Here is a 10778-nt window from a genome sequence, read left to right as displayed (position 1 = left end):
TGGGAAAGGACTGTGTTAACAGGCTCTTGTCCTTATTCTGTTCCAGGGTGAAATAGCCAAGTTAGGACAGGATTGCTGTTAACAAGAGATTTTGAGTTTCTTTTCCTTAAATAATAACAATAACAGCAGGGGAGCAAATGTGAAAATACTTGGTTTGGTAAATGTTTATAGCACTGCCTACTGTAGATCTAGAATATTGTACTTTATTGTAATTTGAGCTTCAAAATATCTCTTTCTTAAAGAAAACTCATTAAATAATGAATTTAAAAAAAAAAAGTTTTATGGTTTATTGGCTAGTGACTCTTGAGTGTTTTTTGGTAAACAGTTTATATATTTCAGATTTTGTTGAATGGTGTACTTGGAAAGTGTTTGGTGGTTTTTTGTTGTTTTTTTTTCTTCAGATGTTGCTTGAGGCTGAAGGTGATAACTAGCAAGGACACTATCATGGGCTAGGCAAGTGATTACAAGTTTAGGGTTTCCTGAGCAAGCTGGAAAATTCTTTTTACCTTAAAAAAACCCCCCAAAACCAAAAAATAAACCAAAAAAAACAGCCAACCAAAAAAACCCACCACCAACAAAAAAGCCATTCTCTTCCACATAGCACCCACTGCTAGTGGAGGAGTAATCTTGCTGCCGCTGTCTGTGGTCTCTGTTCACGATAGGGTGCCTCTGGTGTGCTGTACATGTAGTACTCTGGAGAGAGGAACAGAGGTCAGAGTAGGGGTGAAAGAGCAACCATTTCATATGGGCTGAAGTTTGGCCCAGCACTGAGAATTCACACTCTGCTGTGCTCTTTTCTCATGTGAATAGGAGTATATGCAGGTGGGCTTCATTAAGACATTCCCTTCCCTTCATTTGAAGGCCAAATTCCAAGAACTTGCCATCCCCCGAGGCATTAGCAGCTTACAGGCAGTGATGCAGTTTCTCTCCTTACGCCTTTGCCTTGAAGCATAGATGGTCAAAACTGACAGCCCACCAAAGCCTGCCACATGGTACCTTTTGTAAAGTTAGCGACAGCGTTCTTGAGTCACAGCTTTTGTACCATCAAAGTGACAGGATTTTGGCTGAGGAGCTGTACCTTTGGGTTTCTGGTCTGCCTGAAGAAGACATTTGCATTTGCAGCCTGTCTTAACAAGTCATAATGCGAAGGAATGATGCGTTCACAAGGGCAACTTCATCCCTCTACTGAGCTTTCCATAACGTGCTGAACTAGATCAGTAGGTTGGATGGCTGGGAGCATCTTTGGGAAGTTTAGCATTTATTTTTAAACAAGGGCAACAGGTATTTGGTTCTGGCTTTAAACTGGGACTTGGAAAACAGGGTAGTTTTTGCAACTCGTGACTTTTCTGGACATCTCTGTCCTCTTCCACAAAAGGGGGTCAGTGTGTTCTTACCTTGTGGGAACTGAAGCTGAAGTCGTTGATTTCATTTTGGTGGATTACTACCATACGTGACTTTATGATGAAGCGCACAGTATTGTTGCATAATTTTGACCTACCAGGAACTACCTGACTTGAAGAGATGATGAGAGAAGAGTGGATTTGTTTGCAGAACTTGACAGCTGCAGCAGGGGAAAAGGTTGGGGGCTAAAAAGAAAGGAAGGGGGAAATGTAGAGCAGTATTACCTTTATAATCAAACCTTTCGTGTCCTTTGAAATTTGCCAGTAGCCATATCAGAGGCAAGCTGAAATGCATGAACAGGAGGAAGTAGATGGCTGGTGGCAGAAAAAGGAACGTGTTTGCATTGTTTCCTAGAAGATAACTTGAAGTAGGGAGCTATGACAGTATTGAGAAGTAACTCAGTTGCTTACGTGCTTGTCTGTATGAGCCTTTTTTTGTGCTGTAAAAGCTTTTTTCTTGCTTTCTGCCATAGTGCTCTAACATGATGTGTTCTGTTGTGCTTGAACAACCTCTGGCATTGTGCTTGTGCATTCAGCGTGTAGCACCACCATCTTCTAGGTGATAACCAGTGCCATGGTGGCATTGCCTTCCTCTGGCTTACTGCTCTTGGAGTGCACCACCTATGTCCACGTAGGGTGTCTCCCTCACTGCTAGATAATGTGCTGCTACTGCAGCACCCTGTGTAGTCTGCAGGGTACTGCAGACTACACAGGATGTAGTCTCTGAGTAGTCTCTATTTAGCCGTCTCAGCTTGATCCAGCGTGCTTACAACTCGTACACTTAACTTTCTAGCAATTGTACGTATTTGGTTTTTTAAGTGTGACTTTGCTACTTTGGAAGCACATCCACGTGGGGGTGGGTGTTAATGAAGTGTCACACTCACCTCTGGAGGCAATTTTTGCATCTCTGCCCTAGTCATGAAGGATGTCTTTTGGGTTCAGCCTTGCAGGTCTGGGTTTGCAAGTGTTCTCTTGAGTGGGTCGGTTGGGATAACCTAGTGAACAGCTTACCCATCTGGGGTGCAGAAGAGCTTGCATTGATTTGAGGAGAACAGTAGGATTCAAAGGAGTAAACAGAACAGTAATTTTAGCCTGGTCAGCCTGATTTCCCTCGATACTGCCTGCTGTTGATGAAGAGATGAGAGTTTCTAGGAGGAGAGGGCTCTTGTCTTAAGCTGAGCAGTTCTCAGCAGTGCTGTAGGGCCAGGTCCCTCAGAGCTTTGGCTGCAGGGGAAGCTGCATGCTCAGAAGTTGGTAAAAACTTATTTTGGGCTCACCTGGAACCGGGACATCTTGGTGTCTGTTAAATAACTACATTTACTTTTTTTCTGTTAACCTGCTTTACTGTCCTGCTTTAATTCAGTTGAGTTGCTTCAGGGACAACTTATTGCACTATTGTTGCATTAATTGATTTGTTTCTTACCAATTTTATCGTCACCTGCATGCTTGTGCTGCTTGCAGTGAGGATTTCATGGAGAGCTGCCTGAACCAATCTGTTCCTCTTGATGGCTTGCGTTTTGGTGAGGGGTGTGCTGCGTCCTATGCTGATGGTGTAAGTGTTCAGAAGCCCCGCTTCTGAAGGCTGCTTACAAGGCTGCTGCTTCTATGGCAAGATGAAAGTTAAAATTCATCTGCAGCCTGAGAACAAGTAAAACCCTTCACAGCCATTTCAATCAAAAGGTGGGGGTAGCAAAAACTCTAAATATTTCATAGACTAACAGCAGCCCCGTGGCAGAAGCAGTATCTCATTTATCTAGGACATCAGTGGTGAGGGGGGAAGTTCCTGGTTTACTCTTAAGTCCCTGGTTTACATGATTAGTCCCTGTTTTTTACCAGACTTTTTTATTCATATTTCTATTCCTGTTGAGCTCAACAGTTCATCCTTTTTTCAGGATGAACTTTCTCAGACTGAGAAGTTGGGATTCACCTGTGATTGACTCGGATACCTTGTCCAACCTTATATCTCCTGCAGTGAGCCAAGCTTGTCCTCTAGGTTATGACTGAGGCAGGACCTGAACAGGGCAGACATTATCTCATCTTTTTCTCTCTTAATATTGTAAGCTGAAGGGAGACGCTTGATCTGCAAGAACTGGTCAGGAGAGGAGCATGACGGCACTGCGGCGGTGGGGAAGCTGTTGTGTAATAGCTGCAACGTGACAGAGACCTGTGATGGGCAGACTGGTCTACTCCCAGCAGGGAGACCCAGGAGTAGATGAGCCCTTGAGGCCTCCTGCTGTAGAAGAACTGGAGAGCCTGGTTTCCAACTAGAGCACATGCTTTCCCGAACCTCAGGCCAAGGGTGAAGTCAGTACCAAGGCTGGGAGGTGGTGGCTGCAGCTGGGGGAGGTTTAGCTGGCTCTTGGGGTCTAAATTCCAATGTCCTGTTGCTTGTCACAGCCCATGGCTCCTGTTTCACATTTTCATTTGAACATGTTCTTCTCTGTCACTTGTCAAAACTTCAGCAAAAAAACAAAAAGGGATCTTTTACCAGTGTTGCTGTGGAAGTGCCTGTGGGGGCCTGTGTTTATGGTAAGTAGGTGACCTGGGGGTCCCAGGGGCCAGCAGTGGCCAGGGATGGGGCTGTGGAGACTTTCAGGAGCCCCTGGTGTCAGCCAGGCTGCAGCCCTGCCATGGGAGCCCAAATGCCAGACACAGCAGGCTTTTCTCCTCCTGCCAGATTAAGCACAGCTGCACTGAGAGAAATACGTGTATTTTAACAGTAGAGTTGCTGGTATGGATTCACAGAACAGATGGAATTGTTTTGTTAATTAAATGTATGCTGTTGAATACTTTAAGGAAAATGAGGACGCAGAACTACGAAGGGAGGCTGGTATAGCTGAAGTATGTGAGTTGGTGACTTGTGAATAAAGTGCTTTTTCATTGTAATCCTCCCTAAGGAGAAAGACACCAGCACTTTGTAAAAAATAAATTAAAAAAAAAATGCAGTAGGTGCACCTGCAGTTAGTGCTTATCTTGGTCCTGAAAAGCAGAATATGTAAGTGGAATTATAAAATATATAGCGAAGTACTGTGCATAGAATATATAGTGAAGTTCTCTGCTCAAACATATTTAAAATTGGGTGTCAAGGGAGATGGGCATGGTCTTTTTGCAGATGAAAACTGATTGATGGGTGTGCCCTGGTGACCTGTGCTAAAAGCTGCAAAGCTCCCTGAAAGGAAGCTTGGTGAGCCCTACTGACATGACCCATGGTAGGGCCATTTAAGGAGGGCTAAAGAGATGACCCTCTTCTCTAATTCCTGTTGGACAAAACTTGACCACAGGGCTATTCAGAATCAACTCAGGTACCAGCAAAGTCTTTCCCCGGCATTCTTGGAGTGCCTTGAAATGACTAATTAGATGAGGAAGATGTGAAAATGAGTCTACAGTTCATCTTGCCCCTGGCCCCTCTTCAGAAATGGGGGCGGGTGGAGAAGGCATCTGTAGTGCATGACCTTCCCATCTCCTAGTGATCTGTGGCTCGTGCTTGTCTGAACCAGAAGCGATCTCCTTGCGAAGAAGATAAGAAATGGCTTTCCAGCCTTACGTGTTTTTCTGATGAGGAGCTGAGCCGTTGTATTTGGGGTAGAACAAGGCGTGTTGCTGGCGTCTCTGGTAATTGAAAACTGCACGGGCTCCCCCTTGTGCTACCACAGGACAGGACCAGAATTGCTGCATCTTCTTCAGAGGCTTCCCGTGCCACCAGTGCACCTTACACCCTTGAGTACACCATCGTGTGAAATCCTGCAGGAACACCCGTGGCCTGGAGAAGCCTTCCCTCAGCTAACAAAGGGTAGCGAGGCAGCAACACTGGCTGAGCAGGTAAATGCTTCCTACGGGCCAAGGGCTCTCGTGCGCATCGAAGCCTCCTGAGCCTTAGAAGCGATTGCTGCAGGTCTAAACAAGGATGCCAAGGCTGAGGGAGCCAGAGAAGTGAGACCTGCTGCTGCTCAGTAGAGCACTTGCAATGCTGCCAGGTAAGAAGATGGTCTTAGTGGGCTCTCTAGTAGTCTTAGTGTTGTAATGGGCAATGAGCTCTCGGTCAGAGCACTTTATTTGAACCAATAAATTGGCTTATCTTGAGTATCAGAGCTGATCCACGACAGCAGAAAAATCTGAACCTCATTTAAGTTGCCCAAGGACATACGGTTATCTTGTTGGCAAGTTATTTCTATGGTCCAATGGAAGGAAAACACCCTTTGGACTGTTTGTGCCCCACTATGGTGCTAGGAATGCTGGCTGATCTCCACTTAGAAAGTCTTAAACTCATTAATCTTCTGTTACCAGCTCTTTCAGTGTCCTGTAGATTCCATCATTCTGTGCTGAGAATCCTGCCCAAAAATACTGAATATTTGGAAGTCACTGTGGTGGGTCCTCCACACTTGCAGATACGGGCTGCTGCGGTGTGGGTGTGCAGATGATAGTACAAAGCTGCGCTTAAATCTGTAAATCTGGGTACGGTGGGAAGCCTATGAGTAATGTATATGCAGTGCACAAAGCATCTTCACAGCTGATGACATTCCAGTTTTCACTAAACAGCTGGGCAAGTTCAAGCTCTTCACTTTTTTCCTCCTGCACTTCTGTCACCCGTATTTATCTTGGAAGTCAGTATGGGATGGTAAAAATTCATTATTTTCATATGGATGCTTAAACACTTCTGTTATACAGGTTCTCTTGTAGTGTTGAAAATAACCTATCCAAACCATAACTGAGTTTCCTAAAGCCTGTTTAAAACATTATGTCCTTACTGCGTGTGTCTGTCTGACGAGCTTTTCTATATCCTTCCGAAAAACTAATTACCTGTGAAATGCATGCATGCCTTCCCCTCCCTCGAGCTCCTCAACAAAGCCTGGGAGTTTCGGGAAGTCCGGTAGCAGGTGCAGGTCTGTGTGCAAATGGCATTGCTGGAAATCTACAGACCATTTCTAGTAATGAAGGGCATCCTGTGACTTGCCCGTTTTGCCCTGTCACACGCCAAAACCAATTACAGCAAATGCCCTGACAGCCTACGGACCTTGCGAGGAGTCTCATGTTTTATTTATGCCGGGTGATGGTGAGCATCTGTGACACTTTCTTATGCTGTGCTGGCATTAAGCTGCTGCAAATACACGGAGCACCACCTCTCCTCGGAGATGGGTGTTGTGAGGGAGATGAGTAATGGCAAATGTCACAGCTGTCATAAACAACGTGCTCACAGTCCCCTTCAATAATTTACCTGAGTCTGAAAAAGAAAAGCAGACAAGCAAGTTGTGCACGTGTAGGTGAGAGATCGGGGTTACCGAAGGCCTGTTGTGCATCTGTAGCTTTACTGAACTGGCGGTGAATGTAAATTGTGGTGGGAAATTACCAGAGGAGTAACTTTAATGAAGAGAAATCTGCACTGGGAGTAAAATACCTGGATTACAAAAGAACAATTTCCATTCAGACTGTTCTTTGGTACTCTGATCCCTGGATGTATTCTCATCGCTTTCAAGCAGTTTCTCTTGTAAACTGAGATCCCAGCTTTTCTTAACGCTAAGCCTTGAATTCAGTTTCTGCTGTTGCACAACCAGTTTGTGTCCCTAGTTCTTTCTCCACATCAGATACACTCAAACTGTTCTGAAGGACTAATGGAAAAAAGCCTGAATCATCATAAAATTTAATATATTCTGGGAACATTGCCTTAAACACATGAAGAAAATAAGAAAGCTTGTTGTTGATGCTTGCTTGAGAATTCCCTTTCTGTGGATGTACAAAGGTCCCTCCTCCTTACAGCTGGTCAGCAGCAGGAGGACAGTGCCCTAACGCCTGCAGATCTTCCAGCAGTGCTGGATTTACAATTCCAGGTAACTGAATTATTTGGGAAATGTAAAGGTTATGTTAAGCCTATTCTATTTGGAGGAGTAAATATCCTCTCTCTTCCCCATCCACATTCCATTTTGCCTCTTACATTGAAACAAGATGCCTGCATCTTTGGATACTGATTTGCTCTGTTGTGGAAAAGATTTCCCCCAAACTGAACTACTTTTCTGAACCATTATTTGAATAAAAGGAGACATTCAGGAATATGAATGCTCAAAGGTACATGAAAGCTCCACCATGATGAAAATTTCATGGCAGTTTACTCAGTGGTGGGACACAGAAGTGGGAGGGTGCATTTTTTTCTTTCCTGTTTTTTGTTATTGTTGTTGGTTTGTTGGGGGTTTTTTGTTTTTGTTTTAAATATAGTCATCCTAAATATCTTACACCCTTTGTTTCCCTCTCAGAATCAGGGCATAGAGAGACATCTTGTCAAAGAGAGATTGTCTCTCTCCAAGGCTCTTCTATGGGCAGGGGGCTCCTTTGTGGATAATTAATGGCTGCTGAGCTCAGCTGGAGGTTTTGCTCTCAGACTGACTAAAGCTGTTTGCTCCTGTCTTGAAGATGACAAGTGCAAATTGATGGTTCAGACCCAAAGGGGGCTGGCTGAGAGTCTCACAGGTAACTCCGAGGTAACTGAGCTACTCAACTCACCCTAGCACCTTGCACCAGTGATCCATCTTCTGCGGTGAGGTTCTTCTCCTGCCAGGCAGCTCTAGTTCACCCTGCAACCTGCCTCCATTCCCTGGCATCTCCAGGCCATTTTATTCCTCTTTTTGAAGGTTCAGAATAAGCTCAGCATGCCAGAGGGCTTCCTGAGGAGGGACTTTTTTCAAGGGCAGGTAGTGACAGAACAAGGGGTAATGGCTTGAAACTGGAAGAGGGCAGGTTTAGATTAGATATTAGGAAGAAATTATTTCCTGTGAGGGTGGTGAGACACTGGCACAGGTTGCCCAGAGAAGCTGTGGCTGCTCCTCCCTGCAAGTGTTCAAGGCCAGATTGGACGAGGCTTTGAGCAACTTGGTCTAGTGGAAGGTGTCCCTGCTCATGACAGGGGGATTGGAACCAGATGATCTTTAAGGTCCCTTCCAACCCAAATCTTTCTATGATTCAATGATTCCTACTGCACCAGAGGTGGGGCTCCCAAGGCTTTTAGGTTGAGAGAGGCCATACTGTCTACCCACAAGATGACCTCAGGGAAGCTCAGATTCAACCTTTGCTGTCACTGTTTCCCTCACAGCAGGTAATAAATTGACGGTGGTCACAGTGGACAAACTGGGTACACCCTGAGAATCCCTCACACCAAAGAGGGACTGAGATTAAATTTAGACTAGATACAAGGATTAAAGTTGAGGCTGCAGAGGTTAGAAATACAAGGGGATGATGACTGCAGGGAGGCAGCTGGGTGAGGAGCTGAGAGAACATGACTGGGACTGACCAGACGCTCGGGGCAGTGAGCAGGCCTTAGGAATCCCCAACCAAGCACCTGTAACTGGCAGCCACTTCTTGACTCTCCCTGTAAAATGAATAGAATTGCTCCTGTTAACAGGAAAGGGACCTGAAATGGATTGACTGTGGAGAACCCAAGTGTCCAAGGAAGGAACATTACAGCAATAGTCCACAGGGAAACCACACACTTTTTTCTAACGACTGAATTATCTTATAACAAATAAAGCCTTTACCACGTACACAAGGGAGACAGAATCGATGCTCACAGAGGACTATTATAGCAATGGCAGGCGAGCATTCAAAAACGAGCATGGCAGAGTAAGAACCCTTGAGATTAAAATCCATATTGTACACGTATTCAAGGACTGAATTAAGATTTACACATTCTTATCTGCAGCCCTTTCTAATCTTTCAAAAGTGTCACTTCAAGGTGCTGATTTTTGTTGTTTGTATAAGTTAATAACAGTGTGTCATCATGTCACCAAGCCTGCATTCAAAACATGCAAGATGGAGAGGTAGTGCAGGAACAAGCATGCAGGCAGAAACACCTCACGAGTGGTTAGCTGCGGCGTTAGCTGTGTGCCCGACATCCTTGTAACAGGCTTCCCAGCTGATCACAGCCTGCCAGTGAAGGGCAGGTTTTGGGCAAAGAGCTAGAAATAAAAGGCTTCTAGTTTCCTGACTCTCTCACTAGTGTGAGTCATGGCAATTTGGAAAAACTCTTCACTTATGTCTCCTCATAAGCATAATAATACTACAAAGATTGTTGATGCTCAAATTGTTAAAGAGATGGTTAAGGTATTATATAAATGATAAACACTTATTGTAAAGGCTCATGTAATCATTTCTAATCAGAACCATAAACATTTTCTTGTTTGGCTTATATTGCCTCAAACATAATCCTTTGAGATCTGTGTGTATATATACAAAGCATACAATAAATAAGCTCTACTATGGTTCAAAAGAGCCTCATCTGGGCAATGACTGTGAGCCAGACAAAACTGAAAAGAAAGCACAGCCAGAATCAAAACTGCCTCTTCCCTCCTCTCAGGCTGACAAATCTTATGTACTTCAAGAAGAGCCTTTTTTTCATCACTGCTTTATCTATGAAGACCAGTGATCTATTTCAGCTGCCTCAAACAAAGGACTCTTGAAAGATGTTCTCTTCAATTTATTCTCAGTCCCGGGGGCATACAATTACTGCTGTTCACTCATGCTTTGCGTGTTTATATACTGGAACGATGCATGTACTTTGTCTGTTATTGTTACAGCTCCCATGGAAAACTCGGGGGCAGCCAGCGTGTTCCAGACCCTGGCTCTGCCCACCACTGGCTGTGGAGTCAGCAAGCCAAACCTTGTTTAGGTGGTTACAGAAGCAAGCGGTTTCTTTACTAAGCTGATGGTAGCTGACCAGTGTGCTGTCTCTCGGGTTCTGCTCTGGGCTCAGTGAGATGGGGGAAAACGTAGTAGGGAACTGGAGGAGGACCCAAGCGCTGCCTTTGAAATTGCAGCTAGTTCCTCCCAGAGCATTCCCCAGGGAGCACATGATCCGCGTGTGTCAGCCCCCATGGCTCCAAAGGATCAAACGCTTCGCTAGCCCAAGTGAAACAGGCCACAAGCGTAGCTTGGGCTGTGATTCAGAAAAGCACTCGAGTCTCCTTTGCGTTGTGAGCGGCGTGGCGTAAGGCAATAGGGCGCATCGACAGGCACAGGATCTGGTGAAGGCTGCTCATCCCAGCTCTGTATTCAATTCCTTATGTCATAGGAGAGGAAAGGAAGTGGTTGGTAGCACCAGTTTGGCACCACTGTGGTTGCAGCCTGTTTACAGCCCATTGCTGTTTGGGTTTGTTCTGTGCAGGATGAAAATATTACACTCAAACATATTTTAAATGCAAGAGTCCAGCTTGAGAGACTGAAGCAAAAAAACCTTGTTAAAACATCTGCTCAGTGTCAATTTTATTACCTGGTGTTATAGCAGTATTGTTACATTGGTGATTCAATACACTCCAAGGCTGCTCTCCTGTTTAGCACGCGTTGTCCAGTGTCTGTCCCTTGGTGAAGCTCCAGCTCTCTGGCACGGTCCAAGAGCTGACT

Source organism: Antrostomus carolinensis, unplaced genomic scaffold, assembly GCF_000700745.2.
Source record: "Antrostomus carolinensis isolate BGI_N321 unplaced genomic scaffold, ASM70074v2 scaffold2004, whole genome shotgun sequence".
NCBI lineage: Eukaryota > Metazoa > Chordata > Aves > Caprimulgiformes > Caprimulgidae > Antrostomus > Antrostomus carolinensis.
The sequence above is the reverse complement of the archived record's forward strand: the minus strand, read 5'-3'. Positions refer to the sequence as shown.